At 33.1% G+C, this 9925-nt stretch overlaps 1 non-coding gene across 1 annotated transcript; it reads left to right on the plus strand.

Moving 5' to 3' along the window:
• The first annotated feature begins 6435 nt into the window (after window positions 1-6435).
• LOC141523138 (U6 spliceosomal RNA) lies at window positions 6436-6537 on the plus strand. Its single transcript, XR_012478348.1, has one exon. It is a non-coding gene; the product is annotated as a U6 spliceosomal RNA (small nuclear RNA).
• The last annotated feature ends 3388 nt before the right edge of the window (window positions 6538-9925 follow it).

Genomic DNA, 9925 nt, shown 5'->3' on the forward strand with positions numbered 1-9925 from the left:
TTAGAATGAGGCTGGTTTTCTCACAAGATAATAGGCAAATATCTAGCTGACCTATATAGTGTGCTTCAACATAAATAACTGCCCTGATGAAATTCATCTTTTCTTTAGAATGATACAGTCATTTGCTTACTTGTGCACATTAGAAAAGCTATGTTACTGGGTGTGTTGTTAAGAATACTAATTGTAGCTAGCACAATTCTAAATATTTCCTCGGAAAGAACTGACTGATGGAAGCGAAGTATGGATTAGTAAATATTATGTAATTATTTGCAAGCCTGCCTAGGGGCAAAGAGTGCTTCATTTATTTTTTCTATTAGCTCTGCTTGCCACAGGAAAATTTTCTTAATTTAACTTTTCCCAAGATAATTCTCTAACAACAGGTCATCACCAAAATGATGATTCTGAGAGTTTGCTATTTCCTTAAATATTTAAATCAAATAGTGCTAGTTGGAGTTTGAAAGATACTAGGTAGAGACAGCAGAACAACAACAAAACCAAAATATTTCTATTTTCTATTATTCAAGAGTGGTCTGTGATGAGCAGATGCTATAAACCAATTTCTAGCAGATGGCTTTTTTTCTTTCTTATTTTCCCTCATCATGAAAATCAGTAACACATCTGTTATTAAGGCATACTTGTCTTTGTCAGGTGCAAAGATTATTTTCAATACAGAGTTGGACTACATGTAGGCAAGGAATACAGTCAAGACTTTGGGAGCAGTAAAGGTGAGAAATAACAGCGAAATGTGCATTGGGTCTTATCTACCCAACTGTGATGCCCTCTACAATCCTGTACATCTTCATTTGGACTGTTCATGCACAAGAATTCTTCATTTTTGTCACTCTTCCTTCATATTCCCTTATGACCACTAGATCTATTCATCAGTCCTAAGGCAGATCAGCTCTAGATGTGTTCTCTCTCCTAACTAAAATTTGAGCTTCATGAGATTAGATGGCTTTACCTTTCTCTTTGGATTCCTCAAGCTTATCATAGTCCTTAAAACACGATAAGCTCTGAATAAATGCTTTTCCATTCAATTCCAAAGATAAGGTAGCATGAAACATATATTGGGAAGGCAGTCTAAGTGACACTTCTTAATTTTATTTTAAAAAATGAATATATGTATATACGTTATACATTCATATATGCATACATATATATAAATATAATATCAGAAAATGTTAATTTCCATGATATGATTGTATTTATTTTGTGATAAGTACAATGCATTTTACAGCAAAGGTTTAAAGCCACCAGTGATGAGTTAGTAATTCATAAAGGGCACTTTTTCAAACAATGACTCAGAAGTACTCAATCTTATAACCTTATCCAGGATATAGACATAACAAAATTATTTCTACTTTTTTTCCCTGAAAGAATTAAGTTCATTCGAATTGCTGATAGGTCAGTTATCAAAAGTGGCATCTTTGGGGTGGCTAGATGGCATAGTGGATAGAGCACCGGCCTTGGAGTCAGGAGTACCTGGGTTCAAATCTGGTCTCAGACACTTAATAATTCCCTAGCTGTGTGGCCTTGGGCAAGCCACTTAACCCCATTTGCCTTGCAAAAACCTAAAAAATAGTGGCATCTTTCAATTCTATGAAATTCATTGGCATAAATCATTTTCCAGAATTCTCTGTATCCATATTTGTGATTCTAACCTGCTTTTGTAACATAATAATCACTTATCAGTACAAAATCATTGCCTTTCTAATTCTACCTATTTCCACTTGTAATTGTGTTAATGATGTTCAAAAAAGAAATAAATTCCTCCCCAACTATGAAGACCCAGAATATAAACTAAATTGTCCTAAAATAAATGTGTAGTTCATATTCACTGATAAACTTAATGGGTGTTTCACCTTTTTTAAATCATACAGGATCAAGTCCAACACAGGCTTATTTCCTGTGGCACAACTGTGTGTTTTTCAATTCTAAAGTTATTTGGAACTATTTACCTAAACCAGCATGAACCTATGGAACATCATTTTGCCATCTTCAGATAAGAATTGTCTTTTCTCTATGGAATTCTCTCTCTCTCTCTCTCTCTCTCTCTCTCTCTCTCTCTCTCTCTCTCTCTCTCTCTCTCGTCTCTGTCTCTTTGTGTCTCTCTCATTTATATACACACATTACAAAGAATTAGGGTTATTTTAAACTTTTACTGCAATTTGTGATACATAGAAATATATATATATATTATATATATATATGGAAACTATTATGATTCTTAGCATTACCACAGACCTTTGGAAAGTCAAATAGAAAACAAAGGGAATTGTTGATAATTCCATGTAAGCTATATGAATATAAATCATCCAGAGTTCAGCCAAAAATTCAACACCTCATTTAAAGATCAGTTCAATTAAATATATATATATACGATTGTAAAATTAGAATTGCTAAAGTTCTTAGAAACTATCTAGTGAAAGCCATTTATTTTTAAGATTAAGACACTGAGACACAAAGAAGGGATGTATCTTGCCCCTGGGAAGTCAAATCGTAAGCAGCAAAAGCAAGATTTGAGTCCTGGTTGTAAGTCTTCAAAGATAAACCTCGTTCACTGCACCAGAAAAGTCTTCCTCTTTTAAAAATCTTACATTGATCCTTCTCAGATCAAGCAACAAGTTAGAGGCAGCAAAGTGGAGTAGCAGACAGTGCCAGATTTGGGGTCAGGAAGGCAAGTTCAAATCTTCTTAGGTCGGTACTATCTGGTTGCAAAGTAAGTCACTTTTCTCAGTTTCAGTTTCCTCATCTGTAAAATTATATTAATTAATAGAACCTATCCCAATAGTTATTATGAGGATCAAAGAAAATAATATATAATAAACATTTTTCAATCACCAAATCACTATTAGATAAATATTAACTTTTAAGGAGGCAGTCTGATATAATAAATTAGTTATTGAAATTGTGGTTAGAAAAACCACAAATTAAATCCACTCTGGTAACAATGGACAACTAAATTGCAAACTCTTCTGTAAAAGAGATTTAAAAAAGCTGTGATAAACTTTAAAAAGTTATAGAAAAGCCAGCTAAGGCTATTAACAACAATGTGTATGAGCATGTTCCCATATAGTTTAGGAATTCACACTTACAAATACATTTTATATGTTCTGGGTGGTTAATATAAATGTGTTATATCTCTCCAACTAAACTTCAATTCTCTGAGAGCAATTAAAAAACTGCCTATTTCATTAGACTCTGAATCATGGATGAAATTGGAATAGAGTTCAGAAGTCATAGAATACAACCTTTATCTTAAAACTTTTAACCAAATCAGATTCAACTATCATTTATTAGATAACTATTATGTACTATACTTATTAAAGCTGAGTGCCTTCATTACAAAGTTCTAGTGATGAGGAACTTTCTATATCTCAAGGCAGCCAACCCCCTCTTGTTGTAAGTCCTAGTTTTTAGGAATTTGTTTCTTACACAAAGTCAAATTCTTGCTCTCTGAAATTTCCCTTTCATTGCTTTTGGTTCTGGCCCCCATGAGGCCTAATGAAACAAGTCTAATCTTCTTCCACTTGACAGCCCTTCAAATACTTTAAGAAGGTTCCCATGTCTCCCCTAAGTCTTTTATTTTCCAGGTTAAACATCCCCAGTTCATTTATCCAGTCCTGTGATCCTCTTCTGCACCCCTTCAAGCACTTTGAATATCCAAGGACAGATGCTCTACTGATAGCTGATGAGAAAACAAAACCAAGCCAAACCATTTGATAGTGCCCAAGATCCTGTTGTTTCCTGTTTTCTACAGCAGTGTGTCCATCATCACACACTCCTAACCTGCTTTATCTCTCTAATCTTCCCTCTCTCTTAATATACCGATTCTTTCCCTGGTGACTATCTGAATGCCTAGCTTTCCCTTTCCTTGACCATATCATCCCTTTCATTCATTATCTAATATCTTTCCTTCATACAAAATCCTGGATTGAAATCATGCCTCTAATGTTTATTCTCTTTTTGACCTTAGGCTAATCATTTAATGTCCCTAGGCCTTAGTTTTCTCCTTCTTTAAAATTATGTTTCTGGAGTGTTTTTTTTTTTAATTTCTTTATTTATGATCTTTAGAACTATTGTTTTAAGTATTTGCCAACTTGGCCATTTTTGAGCATATGTATGTATGCATGTATGTGAATGCATGTGTGTGTGAAATCTTTAAATCCCCAAATGATCAAAAAAAGAATTTGGAGAATTTTTAATATAATTATAATTTACATATACATATCAATAGCACTTATTTTTCTTTTCAAAAGTTTTAAATCTTTCAAATTTTACTTATTTCATTAAATATTTCCCAAATACATGTAAAAATTGACTATGATTGTTTTCATTATTTGAGTTCCAAATTTTCTTCCCCTTCCTTTGAAGGGGAAGAATTTATATATGTGGGGTCATGTAAAACATATTTCCATATTAGCCATGTTGCAAAGAAACACACTATCAAAATAAAATAATAAAATTTATAAGAAAAAAAAAGACAAAGTATATTTTAATTTGCCTTCAGAGTTCAGCAGTTCTCTCTCTAGATGTGGATGACATTTTTCATCATAGGTTCTTTGGAATTGTCAGAAATATTTTTTTAAGCATCATTTGATAGGATAGTTCTTTTCTCTGCTCCTCACAAAAGACTTCCCATTTCCTGTACCCATGCAGTTTCACTGTTCCACTGGAGTACATTTCTTCTTTACCTTCACCTCATAAAATCTTAGTTTTTTTTAGAAGAAGCTAAAGCAACATCTTATATATGAAACTTTTCTGGAATGCCACCAAATGTGACCACTTCCTCTCAACCTTCCTTGGATTTAGTTTTATTTTTTATTTGTATTCATTCACTGTATATTTATATGTGTGTGCTTTTCCATTAGAATTCAAGTTTCTTGTTGGCAAAATTATTTTAATCATATTTTTCTGGACCTACTATGCAATTCCATCTTGTGACTGACCTTTACCAGCTTATAGGGACTAGAAAATAGTAGCCACATAGTTAATGCTTCTTAATTAAAATATGATTGGGTTGTGAGTCTGTTATGATCAATTCCTTAGAGAAAGATAATGATTGGTAGTGCAGTACTCATCAAATCTATTAATTATCTGAAGTTAAAACTCTGGCATGGAATCTGTCAAGTTCACTTAACTTATTCTATTTTTAAATTTATTTATTTTCATCGATATGTACATGCATCTTTCCAAGTTATAAAATTTTTTTCCACCCTCCCTTCCCACTCCCCTCTCCTCAACAGGGAATATAATCAGTTAACATTTTGCATATGTATTTTGTTAGTCATGCTTATAAATTAGTAATTTTTTGGCATGAGGAATTAGAATTAAGGAAAAGAAATACATAAAATAATTTTTATAAAGTGTTCATCAAATTCGGAAAGATTGGTTTTTTTGTCTGTGTTTTGTTTTCTTTTCTTTTTCTTCCTCTGGCTGGGGATAAAATTGCTCATAGCTGATCTAATACAGTTATCCTAGCTCTCTGGATAGCCGAGAGGAGGTGATTCCTTCAAGATTATTCATCTCACAATGTTGTTGTTGCTATGTACATTGATCTCTTGGTTCTCCCTTCTCTCAGCATCAGATCCTGTAAGTCATTCTAGTGTTCTCTAGCGTCCAACCTTTTATGGTTTCTGACATATTCTTTACTTAAATCTAGGATTTTCTTTTTTAAATAATTAAATGCGAACAAGATAATAACTGCACAATATAAGTTCCTCCATATTTTACATAAAGTTTAAAACCATTACAGGATTTGCACATAATAATATTGCTGTGGCTGTTGTCACATTAAATCCATCAATAACCATTAATCAAGGACCTACCATAGGCCAGACATTAAGCTAGTGATGGGAATACAAAGAAAGATAAAAGATAGTCTTTGCTCTCAAGGAATTTATATTCTTTTTCTTTAGGTTTTTGCAAGGCAATGGGGTTAAGTGGCTTGCTCAAGGCCACACAGCTAGGTAATTATTAAGTGTCTGAGACCGGATTTGAACCCAGGTACTCCTGACTCCAGGGCCGGTGCTTTATCCACTATGCCACCTAGCCACCCCAGAATTTATATTCTAATGGAGGAGATACATCTATATATAAACAAATTATTTATATTATAAATTGGAAATATCAACAGATTGAAGGAATTAGAATTAAGAGTAATGGGAGAAGATTTACTATAGAAAGTAAAATGTTAACTGGGAACTGAAGAAATCAGAGAAAGTATCAATGAATAGTTGATATCAAGCAACATCAAAACAGAAATGTCTTGAACACAATTAGAGATATGTGAAAAACTATCGAAGGATCACATAAATATCTAGACAGTGTGAACATTTGAATATTTGAACACTACTCTGTCTAATTACAAAAAAAATGGAAAAGAAACATGGAATAAATGAACAAAGCTGATAATTTCTAAACAAGACACACTGAGTGTTGGCTTCGGCAGCACATATACTAAAATTGGAATGATACAGATTATCATGGCCCCTGTGCAAGGATGACACGCAAATTCATGAAACAAGACAATCTGAGTCTAAAGCTATCTAAAAGAAAGTTGAATTTGTTAAAAGATTGACTGGCTACCTGAAGACAAACTTTTAGAATACATTTAAAACAAGTGATATCGCTGAAAATGTGATGCATGATAATATGGACAACAAAATATCTAGAAGATGTACAAACAGAAACTCATATAAATGGCAATGTAAAGCAGGATGTGCTTTTAAGATAGCTATGGGAAGAATAACCCTCCTTTGCAAAAAAGAAGATTGCTGGTTGGTCTTGGGTCATATTATGAAAAATTAACAATTTAATATAAATGAATTTAGGACAATCATAATGTTCTATACTTTGTCAAATGTAAAAATAAACTGCTTGTAACTTTAGATTAAAAAATGATTGTCTAAGTTCCAAGATATGATGAGAAATAGAACAAGAGGCAAGAGAGACAGAGAGAGAGAGAGAGAGAGAGAGAGAGAGAGAGAGACAGACAGACAGACAGACAGAGAGAGAGAGAGACAGAGACAGAGACAGAGACATAGTCAGACAGAGACAAAAACAGAGATAAATAAAGATATAGAGTCATAGCGAAGAGAGACAGAGACAGAAACAGAATAGGTGTCAAAGAGAGACAGACCAAGATAGAGACTGAAAGAAGGGACAGAGAGAGGGAGAGGAACAGGGACAGGATAGGAAGAGAGAGGAAAAACAGAGAGAAAGAGATAGGAGACAGACAGGGAGTGACACAGGAACAGGGAAAGAGGAATCCTCACTGGCTCAATTACAATACTATATGTCAAACTAGTTAGTAATCTATAAAGACTTTTTGATTGTTGTATAAAGCCTTGAAGTGGTAGAAAGAAGTAAAGTCGGCTTCTACTACATATACAGTATAATATACATTTGTACAGAGTAACTATAGTTTAGTTTTGCTTTGTTTTTCTCTACCCGGCTTTATTTGAACCTGTAGGAGTTTAGTTGACCTGCTTCTGTCCATATGTTAAATGGAAATTAGAGTCCCCTAATGGTCTACCGAAGCAAAAGAACTCCTGATACAATAGATATAAAAATGGATCGCCTTGTTCCTCTGTCACTCTTTTCTTCTTGGACTTCTACTTAGATGAACTGAATCTATTTAAGTTTTGATTGGGTTTGGAAAGGGGTACATGCCTTATCTACAATTCATTTTCTATTTACTTCTATGAGTAAATAACTATTTTTGCCACTTTTTGTCTATTTGTTTTCTTGATCTTATCCATAAATTATTCCAAGAAGTACATGTTTTCAGGACCTTGCAAAAGTAAAAGTTCAGAAGGTCTAAAAATTTAGAAGTAATAGTGTCCACCAGAGAAGTCATTTGCTGTTGCAACAATGGCAGAAGTAGACTGACTCTAAAGAAAACTCTTCATGAGAGAGGTTAGTCACAGAAAAGAGATCAGTTTTGCCTATTTGATTCAATATTCAGCAAAGGTGAAACATAGTACCCCTTATAGATAGTATTACAAAAACTTACTTGATTATTTAATATCAACCATTCAACTGAGTGCAAGCACAGTTGTAAGTTGCTACCAAATTTGCCAGTCCTTTAAATTTAGCTAATGCTTTGTTGTGATTCATCCATGTATTTTCATGTAGGAATAACTATCTATCCCATACCTAGTTCATATAATATTTTAGTGCCTTTGTTTTACTTCCTTAAAGCTTTTGAACCAAAACTTTGTTACATTTAGCACTATCTTGGGATGGCAGATTTGGAATTTAGGAATTGGAAAGGAGGAGGATGAAGAGCTTAATCCTCCTAATTAAAAACCACCCATTCTTATGCTGGAACCAATGATTAAGTTTTTAAAAAAAGAGTAATGTGGGATTCCAGCCCTGTGAGCCCAGTCTTGCAAGTTCTCCATGCTAGACAGAAAAACAAGATCAGTTGGCTTGAATTATTTTTGAAAGGTCACTGTCTTTTATAGACAAAAATATTACTAATCCCAGAACTATAAATACTTCTTAAGAATTTTACAAATAAACTGCATTGGTATTGGAATCAAATTATAAATAGAGCTGTGACCCACAACCTCCTGGTTATATTATTGAAATATTAAAAACATAGAAATACATTTTTGTTAATTTTTTGTTATGATAAATACTCATGATCTCCAAATTACATCAGTAAAAGACATTAAAAATAGACCTAGTAAAAAGTAAAATAAACAACATGGGAGCTGATGTTTTGCCTGTTCCTGGTGTTATCTGGAAGCAACTTTAGATGAATCTACAGAAGACCTCACATTCTGGTACTCTTATTAAATTAAAAAGCAGCTATTTTATTCATCTGTGCAATAGGTTGCATTAATTATGTAACATTTTTAACATAGGTAATGTATTTCTATCTGAATTCCATCAAAATGATGAGGATGAGATGAAAAACAACATAACAATCTCCAGTTACAGAGTGCCTCAAAATTTGGGGAGTGTTTTATTTGCATTATCTCCTTTTCTTCTTACAACAGTGCTGATGGTGATGGTTGGAACAGGAGAAATAGAGATAAAGAAACATTTTATGGTTAAAGGAAATAAATGATTGATCCATAAATGGTCAAGTCACTACCAGGTAAAAAAGAAAAATGACAACAACAAAATCACCAATGTGTCTGACTCAGAATTCAAAACTTTTGGTTATATATCATACTGCTTCCCATAATAAATGTTTTTAATTTTTAGTTTTTTAATTTTTAGTTTCCTATTATATTTGTTGTGGATTAGGTATCTATAGATTATTTTTTTCAGAAAATCATTGAAGGAATTGACTTGAGAATACTTTTGCTTTCAGTCTAGAAGAGGACTTTCATCTCATTCCTCTGGAGGATCCAGAAAGGAAGAACCAAAGGCAAATTAGTTCCATCATTTTCTCTTTTTTTTTTTTTTTTTTTTTAGTTCCATCATTTTCTATCTGTATGGCACTAAAGTAAATTTTGGCCTAAAAGTTAAGGAGGCATCATCCCATTTTTTGTTGTAACTGAGTAGAAACCAGGATGTTTTACAAATGCATATTAAGTTTCATTAGCTCCTGTTGAGTACAGGTGTTTCCAACTGCCTGCTTAATAATGTTAATGTTTTGAGTGAATAATTTTATATCAACTAAGAGGAAGCTGATGTGCTGGCTGATTTTTTTAGGTCATGTCATTCAACTCAACAAGTATTTATTTAGTATGTATTTATTGATGGCCACCTTACTGTGAGCACTAATACTACAAGTGGAAAAAAATAAATCTTGCCCTCAATTATATTCATGTGTTCCCTCAGACAGCTCACCTAAATAGATTATGCATTTAATGGACTCTGGACTTGACTTGTCTTACTAAATTGATCTGATGATGTGAAGACTCCAAAAATTGGAGGTGAGAAAGGACAACATTCCAAGGCA

This window comes from Macrotis lagotis, chromosome 4 (genome assembly GCF_037893015.1).
Source record: "Macrotis lagotis isolate mMagLag1 chromosome 4, bilby.v1.9.chrom.fasta, whole genome shotgun sequence".
NCBI classification, from domain to species: Eukaryota; Metazoa; Chordata; class Mammalia; order Peramelemorphia; family Peramelidae; genus Macrotis; species Macrotis lagotis.